We start from the raw sequence: 14,551 nt of genomic DNA, 5'->3' as shown, positions 1-14,551 counted from the left end.
AACTCCATCACTCTCCTTCTTGGTCAAATAGCCCTTTCACAGCCTTGAGGTGTGTTGGGTCATTGTCCTGTTGAAAAACAAATGACAGTCCTACTAAGCGCCAACCAGATGGGATGGTGTAATGCTGCAGAATGCTGTGGTAGCCATGCTGGTTAAGTGTCCCTTGAATTTTAAATCAATCAGTGTCACCAGTAAAGCACCCCCACACCATCACACCTGCAATCCGTGCACCTACTCTGTCTCACATATACACAGCTGTTGGAATCAAAAATCTGGACAAACCAAAGGACAGATGTCCATTGCTCATGTTTCTTGGCCCAAGCACGTCTCTTATTATTGATGTCCTTTAGTGTCGGTTTCTTTGCAGCAATTCGACCATGAAGACCTGATTCACACAGTCTCCTCTTAACAGTTGATGTTGGAGATGTGTCTTACTTGAACTCTGAAGCATTTATTTGGGCTGCAATTTCTGAGGCTATTGGCTGACCATGTTTTAAAGTAATGATGGTATGTCATTCCTCTGATTTTTTGAGCTGTACTTGGCATAATATGGACTTGGTCTTTCACAGTGCGTAAAGTACTTAAGTAGTACTTTAAAGTATTTTTTACTTAAGTAGGTTTTGGGGCATCTGTACTTTACTACTTATATTTTGCTAACTTTTACTGTAAAACATTCCTAAAGAAAAGTGTTATTTTTACATTTTGACAGGGAAATGGTCCAAGTCACACACTTATCAGAACATCCCTGGTCATCCCTACTGCCTCTGATCTGGCGGACTAACTAAACACAATACTTCATTTGTAAATTGTCTGAGTGTGCCACCACTACCTTGTCACAACACAATTGATTGGCTCAAACACATTAAAGGAGGAAATAAATTCCAAATTAATTTAACAAGGCACATCTGTTAATTGAAATGCATTCCAGGTGACTACCTCGAAGCTGGTTGAGAGAATGCCAAGAGTGTGCAAAGCTGTCAAGACAAAGCTACTTTGAAGAATCTCAAAAATATATATTTTTTTGGTTACATGTTTCCATATGTGGTACTTCCTAGTTGATGTCTTCACTATTATTCTACAATGTGGAAAAAAGTAAAAATAAAGAAAAACCCTGGAATGAGTAGGTGTGTCTAAACCTTTGACTGGTAGCGTACATTAAGTCATACATTGAGACTTCCTTATTAAAATTGTACAGTTTTTCGTGATGCGTCCTGGATGATAAGTATAAATGTGAATCATTCATCCACTAAAAATAATATTATCATGGCTAAAACATTAACACTTAAATAATGAAACCAGATTACTTTATAGATATCATTCATAGTTGTATAACATTTAACAGATTGTCCCTTGTGATTATGACCATTTGATTTATATTTTTATAATCCCAATTTATATGAGGATGGCAAGAGAAGTGACCATCATATCAGATGACACGCATCATGGCACCAGCATAAAAGTCCCAAAATTACCTCATTGTGTAGCTAGCGATGCAGTTTTAGAAAGATGTGATTGTCAAGTAAAAATTAAAATTAGAAGGCCAGCAGGGTGTACAAAATTAAAGTACATTTTCATAGGCACATTTTTCAGTTCGGCCTCACTTGACAACTTGTGGTTTCCTTATTGATGTTTATTTAAATTGAATAAAAACTCTGCTTAAAAAAATAAAAAAAACATTGTTTTCACAGATGGTTTGATTCTAGTTCACCGGTCCTTATGTTGCTTTCAAGACAACTGTGAACTCGGAAAATAAACGAGGCCAAATCATGACGTCTGTGATTTTTAGGTCGGAAAGTCTGTTCTAGAAAGATGTCCGAGTTTCCGACTTGGAATTCCGAGTTGGATGACCGTTCAAACAGATTTCCCCCAGTCGGAGCTTGTTTTATTCCCCCAGGTTCCCAGTTGTTTTGAAAGTGGGATTAGTTTAATACTCTCAAGCCAGCAGTTCCCATAGTGCACCAACTACCCCAGTCATGGGAGGCAGCCCAGGTGGGATTAGTTAGTAGTTTGAAGGCAGAAGCTCTCTACTAGTGGAAAGAGCCACATCGCTAGTCTAACTCTGCATCAGAAGAGGTTTTTTTTCTTCTGCTTCTTTTTCCTCTTCTTCGATTTGTCCTGTTAACATTTACAACAGTTAGACAGGGAAGTGTTAGGCTTCCATTCTGTTCTTATATATACAATCTGTGCAGAAAAATATATTTATCAGGCAGTATTGTATTACATGTCAAAATGTAATACATTATAACAAATGTTTTACTTTTTATCCCATTTTTCATGATTAGGATCTTGCTGCAACCCTCCAACCGGCTCAGGAAAGGCAAAGGTCAAGTCACGCATCCTCCAAAACATGACCCGCCAAACCGCTCGCTTAACCCGGAAGCCAGCTGCACCAAAGTGTTGGAGGAAACACTATTCAACTGACAACCGAAGTCCGCTTGCAGGTGCTCCGGCCCGCCACAAGGAGTCACCAGAGGACTATGAGACAAGTCCACTAGGAGGAGATGCACTGCAGTACTTAATGCAGCTGGTGGCCACACCAGATACTGACTGTTACTTTTGATTTTGACCCCCCCTTTGTTCAGGGACGCATTATTCCATTTCTGTTAGTCACATGTCTGTGGAACTTGTTCAGTTTATGTCTCAGTTGTTGAATCTTGTTATGTTCATACAAATATTTACACATTAAGTATGCTGAAAATGGGCCTTCTGGGTGGCGCAGTGGTCTAGGGTAGCTGTGCCACCAGAGATTCTTGGTTCGAGCCCAGGCTCTGTCGCAGCCCGCCGCGACCGGGAGGCCCATGGGGCGGCTCACAATTGGCCGGGTTAGGGAGGGTTTGGCCGGCAGGGATATCCTTGTCTTATCGCGCACTAGCGACTCCTGTGGCGGGGCGGGCGCAGTGCACGCTGACCAGGTCACCCGTCTTAGTGTTTCCTCCGACACATTGGTGCGGCTGGCTTCCGGGCATTGTGTCAAGAGGCAGTGCGGCTTGGTTGGGTTGCATTTCAGAGTACGCATGGCTCTCGACCGTCGCCTCTCCCGAGTCCATAGGGGAGTTGCAGCGATGTGACAAGACTAACTACCAAATGGATACCAGGAAATTGGGGAGAACAAAGGGGTAATTTTTACTGAAAATAAAAGCAGTTGACAGTGAGAGGACGTTTCTCTTTTTGCTGAGATATATTTTTTACATCATTTTACACCATTAAACACCAGTAAATATCTGTCTGGCAAAAATAAAAGGCAGTAGCCCTCATCATCCTGAGGTTACTGTATGCTTGACTGACTTAAAATCACCTACTGCTGTCATTTTGTCTTTCTCCTTCTTTTCACTACTTCTCTTTCTCAGGTTCACCCTACAGGAGACAATGCAAAAAAATGTACAAAACCACAATGGCTGGGAAATTCCTGTGACAGCTTCCTAACATCTAATCACAAAGTATAGTATTTCACAATGATATAGGATGCAAAACAGTTCCCGCAACTATGGATGACCTACAGTGTGCCCTGGAGCAAAAGGATTTAAATCATATACAGTGGGGCAAAAAAAGTATTTAGTCAGCCACCAAGTTCTCCCACTTAAAAAGATGAGAGGCCTGTCATTTTCATCATAGGTACACTTCAACTATGACAGACAAAATGAGGGGGGGGGGGGAAATCCAGAAAAATCACATTGTAGGATTTTTAATGAATTTATTTGCAAATTATGGGGCAGAAAATAAGTATTTGGTCACCTACAAACAAGTAAGATTTCTGGCTCTCACAGACCTGTAACTTCTTCTTTAAGAGGCTCCTCTGTCCTCCACTCGTTACCTGTATTAATGGCACCTGTTTGAACTTGTTATCAGTATAAAAGACACCTGTCCACAACCTCAAACAGTCACACTCCAAACTCCACTATGGCCAAGACCAAAGAGCTGTCAAAGGACACAGGAAACAAAATTGTAGACCTGCACCCGGCTGGGAAGACTGAATCTGCAATAGGTAAGCAGCTTGGTTTGAAGAAATAAACTGTGGGAGCAATTATTAGGAAATGGAAGACATACAAGACCACTGATAATCTCTCTCGATCTGGGGCTCCACGCAAGATCTCACCCCGTGGGGTCAAATGATCACAAGAACGGTGAGCAAAAATGCCAGAACCACACGGGGGGGACCTAGTGAATGACCTGCAGAGAGCTGGGACCAAAGTAACAAAGACTCCCATCAGTAACACACTACACTGCCAGGGACTCAAATCCTGCAGTGCCAGACATGTCCCCCTGCTTAAGCCAGTGCATGTCCGGGCCCGTCTGAAGTTTGCTAGAGAGCATCTGGATGATCCAGAAGAAGATTGGGAGAATGTCATATGGTCAGATGAAACCAAAATATAACCTTTTGGTAAAAACTCAACTCGTCGTGTTTGGAAGACAAATAATGCTGAGTTGCGTCCAAAGAACACCATACCTACTGTGAAGCATGGGGGTGGAAACATCATGCTTTGGGGCTGTTTTTCTGCAAAGGGACCAGGACGACTGATCCGTGTAAAGGAAAGAATGAATGGGGCCATGTATCGTGAGATTTTGAGTGAAAACCTCCTTCCATCAGCAAGGGCATTGAAGATGAAACATGGCTGGGTCTTTCAGCATGACAATGATCCCAAACACACTGCCCGGGCAACGAAGGAGTGGCTTCGTAAGAAGCATTTCAAGGTCCTGGAGTGGCCTAGCCAGTCTCCAGATCTCAACCCCATAGAAAATCTTTGGAGGGAGTTGAAAGTCTGTGTTGCCCAGCAACAGCCCCAAAACATCACTGCTCTAGAGGATGGAGGAATGGGCCTCTCATCTTTCTAAGTGGGACAACTTGCACAATTGGTGGCTGACTAAATACGCTGACCCCCCACTGTAAGCAGTCATCTAAATCAATACATAACACATTTTCATTAAACATGGCAAATGAAGAGTAAAGACACTTACAACCTCCATGTCGGAGTCAGCGGACAACTCTGAGGAGGAGTCTTTACCACTTTGCTCAGCTTTCCTCTTCTTCCTGCGGCTCTTCTCACCCTGAAGGGCAAACATTTACATTTACAGGCCTCAGTTCCCTGCAGCCCAACAAGTTAATTTACAGCTCAGCATGTTCAAACACACATTCAGGCAGAAATACACAAAATAGAAGGACTAACAGCCAGATAACTGTTGTTTCTCTTTCTCATATTTTGTCTTCATCTTCTTGGAGAGAAACAAAATGAGGAAAGTAGACCTTTCTTGCATAGAAAAACATTTAGATTTAGTGAAGAACTCATGTAAAAAAAATTTTTTTTAAAGAGTTAAAGATTGCAAATGAATGAACTGAAATCAAACCATGGCTGAACAAACACAGAAACACAATGATGGTGAGGGCTAAGATAAAGATGGAACGTTGAGAAGTGAATGTTGAATAGTGCACACCAAAACATAAGGTCTAGACCAGAAGTATCCAGATGGATTTGATTCAAATACATTTCTAAGAGTGCAGAAATGTCAAACTAAAATGACTTATTTCATTACGTAAGGAAAGAGGTGCAAAATTCTCCATATCAAACTAACCTTGCCGTCGGGCTCCAATTCTACAGTAGAGTCATCCGATGCTTTCTTAGAGGACCGCTTTTTCCTTTTGGTGCTCTTTTCATTCTGACCACACAGACATCAGATAAAAACAATTAGTTACAATTAGTTACAGTAGGACAATAATGTTTCTCAATATTCATGTACCAACCAAATCAAAATAGTTCCAGGACATTTAATTCACAGTACTTCACACAGCTCTTTGTGCCCGCCATAGAAATATCACTACATCTAATTAAGTATATTTCTATGGTGCCCATAGGGTGACATAGGGTAAACGGTAGGACAAGCTGGCAGACTTGTCACCAACATCTATGGCACATACCTCATCTTCAGAGTCTGAGGAAGAGCTGCTAGAGGAATCAGAACTTGATGAGGATGAAGGAGAGGAATGCTTGACCAAACACAATGAAAGCAGAGCTCATTAGATTAGAAGACAGTAGCTGACACAAAAATATATTAGTGGAAAGCTTCCATTTTTAAAGGGCAGATAAAACTACCGCAGTATGTCTACCACCAGTCTTCAACAAAACATTGAAGACAGCTTTCCTCACCCTGTTGGATTTCTTTCCTTTCCTTCTCGCTCTTCTTTTTCTAAACACAAAACAAAGATTTGGTGTGAGGGGTAGATACAGTAAAACAAAATGGTTGTATTCAAATGTTAAACATGGATGGAACTGGAAGCTTACCTCTTTCTCCTTGTATTTGTCAATGCCACCTAGTAACTTCTGTTCTTCGCCAGCTCCTTCTTCCAATTCTATAAAAAGCAAATAGCGATGTTTTATGTAAGCTAAATATAAAAACACTGATTTTGTACAGTCTAATAAGTCAAATAAAGAAGACACATTTGAACAATACCGAGTTCATTTGGTCCTCAAAGTCCGCCAGGGCTCTGGAGCCTTTCTTCTTCCTGTCTATGATCTCCTTCACTTCTTCCCTGATGACAGAAGGAAAAACCATCATCACGCAACAATGGATCACAACTGATGGCCTTCCGCTGAAGGCCCATTCTGCTAACTGCGGCCTGCTAGCTACCTAGAGCTACTTGGAACCCTACTAATCCATGACTAGTCTGTCGACGTCGCCGCACGAAGTGGCAAAAACAAACTTATCGCAATCGCGACATCCCCCAAAGGCCCTTCTGCTAACTTGCTAGCCCCGGTCTGCTAACTGCTAGCTTGCTTGCCCCGGTCTGCTAACTGCTAACTTGCTAGCCCCGGTCTGCTAACTGCTAACTTGCTAGCCCCGGTCTGCTAACTGCTAACTTGCTAGCCCCGGTCTGCTAACTGCTAACTTGCTAGCCCCGGTCTGCTAACTGCTAATTTGCTAGCCCCGGTCTGCTAACTGCTAACTTGTTAGCCCCGGCCTACTAACTGCTAGCACCGGCCTGCTAACTGTCTGAATCGCCATGTCCCCAGCCAGCCCAACCACTCACTTGACCCATATGTTCACTTGGCTACGTATGCCTCTCTAATATCAATATGCCTCATCCATTACGGTCTTATTTCACTGTAGAGCCTCGAGCCCTGCTCAATATGCCTTAACCAACCATGTTGTTCCACCTCCTACATATGCGATGAAATCACCTGGTTTAAACATCTCTAGAGACTATATCTCTCTCATCATTACTCAATGCCTAGGTTTACCTCCAATGTACTCACATCCTACCTTACCTTTGTCTGTACACTATGTCTTGAATCTATGCTATCGTTCCCAGAAACCTGCTCCTTATACTCTCTGTTCCGAACGTGCTAGACGGCCAGTTCGTATAGCCTTTAGCCGTACCCTTATCCTACTTCTCCTCTGGTGACGTAGAAGTTAATCCAGGTCCTGCAGTGACTAGCTCTACTCCTACTCCCCAGGTGCTCTCATTGGTTGACTTCTGTAACTATAAAAGCCTTGGTTTCATGCCCGTTAACATTAGAAGCCTAGTCCCGAAGTTTGTTTTACTCACTGCCTTAGCACACTCTGCCAACCCGGATGTCTTAGCCATGTCTGAATCTTGGCTTAGGAAGACCACACCAAAAACCCTAAAATCGCCATTCCTAACGATAACATTTTCCGCCAAGATAAAACTGCCAAGGGAGGCGGTGTTGCAATCTACTGCAAAAATAGAACTCTGCAGAGTTCTGTCTTACTATTCAAGTCTGTACCCAAACAATTCGAGCTTCTACTTTAAAAATTCACCTTTCCAGAAACAAATCTCTCACTGTTGCCGACCACTATAGACCCCAAATCTGTAAACACGGGCACACTCATAGATATGATCCTAACTAACGCGCCCTCCAAATACACCTCTGTTGTTTTCAATCAAGATCTCAGCCTCATTGCCTGCATCCGTAATGGGTCTGCGACCAAACCGCATCACTGTCAAACGCTCCCTAAAACACTTCTGCGAGCAGGCCTTTCTAATCGACCTGGCCGGGGTATCCTGGAATGACATTGACCTCATCAGGTCAGTAGAGGATGCCTGGTTAATCTTTAAAAGTGCCTTCCTCACCAACTTAAATAAGCATGCCCCATTCAACAAATGTAGAACTTGGAATAGATATAGTCCTTGGTTCGCTCCAGACCAGTCTGCCCTTGACCAGTGTAACGGATGTGAAACGGCTAGCTTAGTTAGCGGTGTGAGCAAAATAGCGTTTCAATCGGTTACGTCACTTGCTCTGAGACCTTGAAGTAGTGTTTCCCCTTGGTCTGCAAGGGCCGCGGCTTTTGTGGGGCGATGTGTAACGATGCTTCGAGGGTGACTGTTGTCGTTGTGTGCAGAAGGTCCCTGGTTCGCGCCCGGGTATGGGTGAGGGGACGGTTTAAAATTATACTGTTACACCAGCACAAAAACATCCTGTGGCGTTCTGCATTAGCATCGAATAGCCCCCGTGATATGCAATTTTTCAAGTAAGTTAGGAACAAATATACACAGGCAGTTTGAAAAAGCTAGCCGTAGCTTTCCTAACAGAAATTTGCATCCTGTAGTACAAACTCAAAAAAGTTCTGGGACACTAATGTCCATGGCGAATAAGAGCACCTCCTCCCAGCTGCCCACTGCTCTGAGACTAGGAAACATTGTTACCACTGATAAATCCACTATAATTGAGAATTTCAATGAACATTTCTCTACGGCTGGCCATGCTTTCCACTTGGCTACCCCTTCCCTGGTCAACTGCCCGGCACCCTCCATAGCAACCCGCCAAAGCCCCCACCATTTCTCCTTCACCCAAATCTAGATAGCTGATGTTCTGAAAGAGCTGTATGTTTTGTTTATTCCATGTGTAACTCTGTGTTGTTGTATGTGTCTAATTGCTATGCTGTATCTTGGCCAGATCGCAGTTGCAAATAAGAACTTGTTCTCAACTAGCCTACCTGGCTAAATAAAGGTGAAATAAAATGTAGGCCTAGGCCCAAACATTCACATGCTTTATCACCCCGATTTACACACATAGAAGGTAATAGGGATCAACCATATACCCGTGGACACTCTTCAGCAATATTAATGACGGATGTTCAACTCACCAGTTGTATAACCTGGAAAGCTATTCAGGCACAACGCCTGAGTCCTTACGTGTCATCTTAATGCTTACCATGTTGGCCGTGGTCTGCTCAGGTAATCCTGGATAGAGGGTCCTGCATTGGGTGTGGGTCCATTGGCACGTGATGCAGCTATTGGATTCACATAAGACTAAAAAACACAGAGGGAGGCAGTCAGAAATCTCAACATTGACATCTGGCTACCATCCCCAAAACACACCTTGCCAAACAAACAGCACATGGACATTCTGTGTGTTCCTGGCATAGACAATAACACTAGCTAGACAGGAATTGGAAAGGGTGCGTTCGTAAATTAACTGTGGAGTGCCAGAGTGCGTTCAGCGTGCACACTGGACGCTCTGGCCAAGGAGTAGTGTTGATCTGAGCGTTCTGAGCTCAACCGCAGTCAAGCACCCAAGCGAACTGGCAAAAGTTGGCTAGTTTGCTAGCTACTTCCAGACAAATTAAATATCACCTTACTGAAAATGTTACTCGCCCTAGCAGAGCTGGTTAGTGCCTTTATGTTATCATGAGGGTTAGTGACAAATTTATGGCAACAATTTTGTTCAGTTTCTTTTGCCGACGTTTACTTACACCGGTCATAACAAAGTTAATGGTGTTTGTAAATACCTCAATTATTCCGCGGCCTCTGGCACTCAAACTAAAAGTACTGTGAAAGTCGAAGTAGATTTACGAACGAACCATCACTTGTATTATCTTGGTACGATCAGTAACTTTTATTAGGGTCAAACAAGTCCAAGGCGGTCAATGACAACTCTATGGCCTTCCCGTAAAAATATGTTTACAAATTCATACAGTAAATTAGTAGCAGATAGTAAATTGATGAACTCGAGCTAACTACTGTAACATTAGTGTATTCGTCCGCGTTCTTTGGATTATGTTAACAGACAGGATGTGTTAGCTATCTACCTATATTATTATAAACATAAACTGACATTTCGACCTAAATAGATAGGTTTAATTCTCTTCTGGCACGGATATCTTTGTCCGGATATCCATTGTCCTTCTTGTTAGATACCTGCTAACTTGCTATTCTGTATCTGCCAGGTTAGTTTGCCTAAGTTAGTTAGCTATATTCGTTCGATAAACATATTGTAGTTATTTTAACATACGCTTTGTGCATCTTTGATATGGTTGAATTGAAATTCAATTTGCCTGCACACTTAGCTACAATAACTAGCTTAGATGGCCTAGCTAACATTTTTCAGTGCCCGCTTTTAGCTATAGCCAACACGTTTGTTTTCATGCATACCATTAATCGTAAAAAGCTAAAGATCCACGCAACTTGGATTATTTAACACATTGCTCACCACTCTGTTGTCCCTCTTCCCCATTTCGGTAGATTTAGCCTACGACCGCGCTAACATCAATCAATCCACTAAAAGAAAATAGATGATTTTAAAGAGGTTACGTAGCTGGTTTCCAAACTAGGTTACACAACCACAAAGTCAGATGCCACAGAGTCAAAATTGTCTACAACATTTTTGCTTTTTGGTCTTAATTTAGGGCTATGGTAAGGTATACGGTTAGTATTGTGGTTGGGTTTTTAAATCCGATTTGAACCAAATCAATAGCAGAAATGGGCGGCGTTGAGCCATAATTATGACTTTGTCACTGTTTTAACTAATGACGACCGGTCTCTGACGACGGACACAGACATGCAGTACAATCACAGATAGAACAACGAGACAGATATTTTAGCGGATGTACAGACGTGAAGCGTCTGCTTGGTGTTTCCGTGGTAGTGAGAGGAAGCCGACTGGCAGGCAGTGGGAGAAGATGGAACGAGATTGAGTTTGGCCGACGTTCTGCAATTTTCTCATCGATGAAACATTTGATCTCAATACAGTTTTATGTTCCCTAAACTAGAATATGTTATGAAAAGAGTGGACTAAGTTTAGTAGACTTTACTCTTTGCAAAAGTTTTAAAAAATCGCGATGTTTAGGAGTGCAAATGCGAATTGACTTATTACACACCTGCACTTCATAAAGTAAGCGTTCCCCTAAACGGAAATATGCAGATGATGCTTCGACGCGCCAATAGGATCTTGCTAGTGCGTGGTTGGCTCTGCCCACCTCCTTGCTTGTTCTGCCCACCTCCTTGCTTGTTCTGCCCACCTCCTTGCTTGTTCTGCCCACCTCCTTGCTTGTTCTGCCCACTAGACTCATTTTGTTCCCATCGGGTCGGCTGTCGTCTATCTTGGTTTAGTAAAACATCCTTGATTACAATCAAAGACCACAGTACATTATTTCGTACAGTTGGCTAAAGAAATTACTGCCTCATAGCGGTAAATAAATAAATAAATACAAACACCATCATAAAAAACACAGGTAGAAATGTACCTTTATAAAATAACAGGAATTGTGTTGTTAAGATTATACACAATAATGCCAGTGGAAACACATTTAACACACAAAATATTTATTTTACCAAAATAAAAATGTCAGGCAGTTGTGAATACAATAGCAGAAACGTTAAGTTGCTACATACACTTTGATAACTTACTGATGCGTCATAATATTTTTTTAACAAAGTTTTGCGAGAATTACTACATAGCAGCAAAATCAGCTACGGGAAAACCTGAAATATGTATTTTTTAAAATAGAAATATCCCCCATCCCTCCAAGAGAGAATAGTGCCAAACTATGTTACCTAAATGTGGTTCTTGGCAACACTATCATAATCGCAAAAACGGGCATTGAGAAAATTAGAATTCATGCTTATGCATCAACAACCTGCTTCAGACCAGCTTTGAATCAAAATATATGAAATGCATTTTATTTTAAAAGTGGTACTGTACAAATGTAAGGGCAGACTACATAATGGACATAGACTAGACATGATGTTATGTAGCAAGACCAATAATTCGCTAGAAAAGTAATAATATGGCGAAAATGGTGACCATCAATGCTGATTCCCCCAAAACCAGTAGCTGTTTCACCTGAAAAACACATATCATCATTGTATTGTACACCAAATATAATTTCAACAGAGAACACCATTAATAATAGAGAAACACAAGATAAGTAATCTCCACAAACAGCACCTCATGAACAAGTAGCTATAATTGAAAAAACACTAATGCCTAAATCCTTTAAATAAAGATAAGGGTTTCATTGGATTCATTGAGCATGTCCTTTTACAACAACCAATAAAACACCCTTAGCTGAAGTACAGAAGACACCACAATAAGAACTGGGTAGGCTTATCCTATGCTTACTGCAGATAGGGTGATCTGCATTTACTGGGGATATCAGCTTGCTATCAGTGCTTGGTCTCGCTGGATTCGTCCCAAATGGTAACATATATATACAGTAGTCCCCTACTTTTGACCACAGCTCCATGGGCCCAAGTCAAAAGAAGAACACTAGGGAATAGTGAGCCATCTGGGTCTCAGACTCGGACTAAGGACCCTACTCAGGCAGCACGTAGAGGAACTACTCTGAAGTTAGGAACTCAGAATCACACCTGAACTGACAGGAAGCATACTTATAATAACACTTCTTAAACATGATATATTGTGTCTATTTAAAAACAAGACCATCTGGTGGTAATTAAATAAGCAGTAGTGAGAGAAGTAAATGTTTATGAATAATAAAATGTGTTACGTTATACTATATCATGCGTTGTTTTTTTGATATGCAGTATAGAAGAGATTAGTTTACAATGTTAAATGTATGAATCCTGGCCTTGGGTCTGAACCCCGCCCTATGTAACTGGGTCCTAGACTTCATGACGGGCCGACCCCAAGTGGTGAAGGTAGGGAACAACACCTACACCACACTGATCCTCAACAAGGGGGCCCCACAGTGGTGCGTGCTCAGCCGCCTCCTGTACTCCCTGTTCACTCCTGACTGCATTGCCATGCACGTTGCCAACTAAGTTTGCTGACGATACAACAGTGGTAGGCCTGATTAACAACAACAATGAGACAGCCGACAGGGAGGAGGTGACAGTGTTGGCCAAGGTCACTGACGACCTGAAATATTCACTCCACACTGACAGCAGTGCGTCTTCATCCTCAGGAGGCTAAATAAATTTGGTTTGGCCCCTAAGTCCCTCACAAACTTCTACAGATGCACCATCGAGAGCATTCTGTCGGGCTGTATCTCTGCCTGGTACGGCAACTGAGAGTGGTGTGGTCAGCCCAATGCATCACCGGGGTCACATTGCCTGCCCTCCAGGACATCTACAGCACCTGGTGTCAAAGGAAGGCCAAGAATATAATCAAAAACCCCAGTCACCGAGCCACGGTCTGTTCACCCTTCTACCATCTAGAAGGCGTAGACAGTACAGGTGCATCAAAGCTAGGACAGAGAGACTGAAACATAGCTTCTATCTCCAGGCCATCAGACTGTTAAACAGTCACCACTAGCTGGCCTCCACCCCCCAGTACCCTGTCCCGAACCTTGGTCACGGTTTCTAGCCGGCTACCACCCGCTACTTTACCCTTAGAGACTGCTGCCCTATATACATACAGTTGAAGTCGGAAGTTTACATTCACTTAGGTTGGAGTCATTAAAACTCGTTTTTCAACCACTCCACAAATTTCTTGTGAACAAACTATAATTTTGACAAGTCGGTTAGGACATCTACTTTGTGCATGACACAAGTAATTTTCCCAACAATTGTTTACAGATGGTTTCACTTATAATTCACTGTATCACAATTTTAGTGGGTCAGAAGTTCACATACACTAAGTTGACTGTGCCTTTAAAGAGCTTGAAAAAATAAATAAAAATGATGTCTTTAGAAGCTTCTGATAGGGTAATTGACACAATTTGAGTCAATTGGAGGTGTACCTGTGGATTTATTTCAAGGTCTACCATCAAACTCAGTGCCTCTTTGCTTGACATCATGGGAAAATCCAAATAAATCAGCAAGACCTCAGATTTTCTTTTTGCAGACCTTCACAAGTCTGGTTCATCCTTGGGAGCAATTTCCAAATGCCTGAAGGTACCACGTTCATCTGTACAAACAATAGTACGCAAGTATAAACACCATGGGAGGATGCAGCCGTCATACCGCTCAGGAAGGAGATGCGTCCTGTCTCCTACAGATGAATATACTTTGATACGAAAAGTGCAAATCAATCCCAGAACAATAGCAAAGGACCGTGTGAAGATGCTGGAGGAAACAGGTACAAAAGTATCTATATCCACAGTAAAAAAAGTCCTATGTTGACATACCATGAAAGGCCGCTCAGCAAGGAAGAAGCCACGGCTCCAAAACTGCCATAAAAAAGCCAGACTACAGTTTGCAACTGCACATGGGGACAAAGATCATACTTTTTGGAGAAATGTCCTCTGGTCTGATGAAACAAAAATAGAACAGTTTGGCCATAATGACCATCATTATGTTTAGAGGAAAAATGGGGAGGCTTGCAAGCCGAAGAATACCATCCCAACCGTGAAGCAC

General features: G+C 42.3%; 1 pseudogene; it reads right to left on the bottom strand.

Moving 5' to 3' along the window:
* Positions 1–1,612: 1,612 nt before the first annotated feature.
* Positions 1,613–10,825, bottom strand: LOC124012267 (annotated as a pseudogene).
* Positions 10,826–14,551: the final 3,726 nt, after the last annotated feature.

Source organism: Oncorhynchus gorbuscha, linkage group LG24, assembly GCF_021184085.1.
Source record: "Oncorhynchus gorbuscha isolate QuinsamMale2020 ecotype Even-year linkage group LG24, OgorEven_v1.0, whole genome shotgun sequence".
Taxonomy (NCBI): Eukaryota; Metazoa; Chordata; class Actinopteri; order Salmoniformes; family Salmonidae; genus Oncorhynchus; species Oncorhynchus gorbuscha.
Note: the sequence above shows the minus strand (reverse complement) of the source record. Positions and strands in the feature narration are given on the sequence as shown.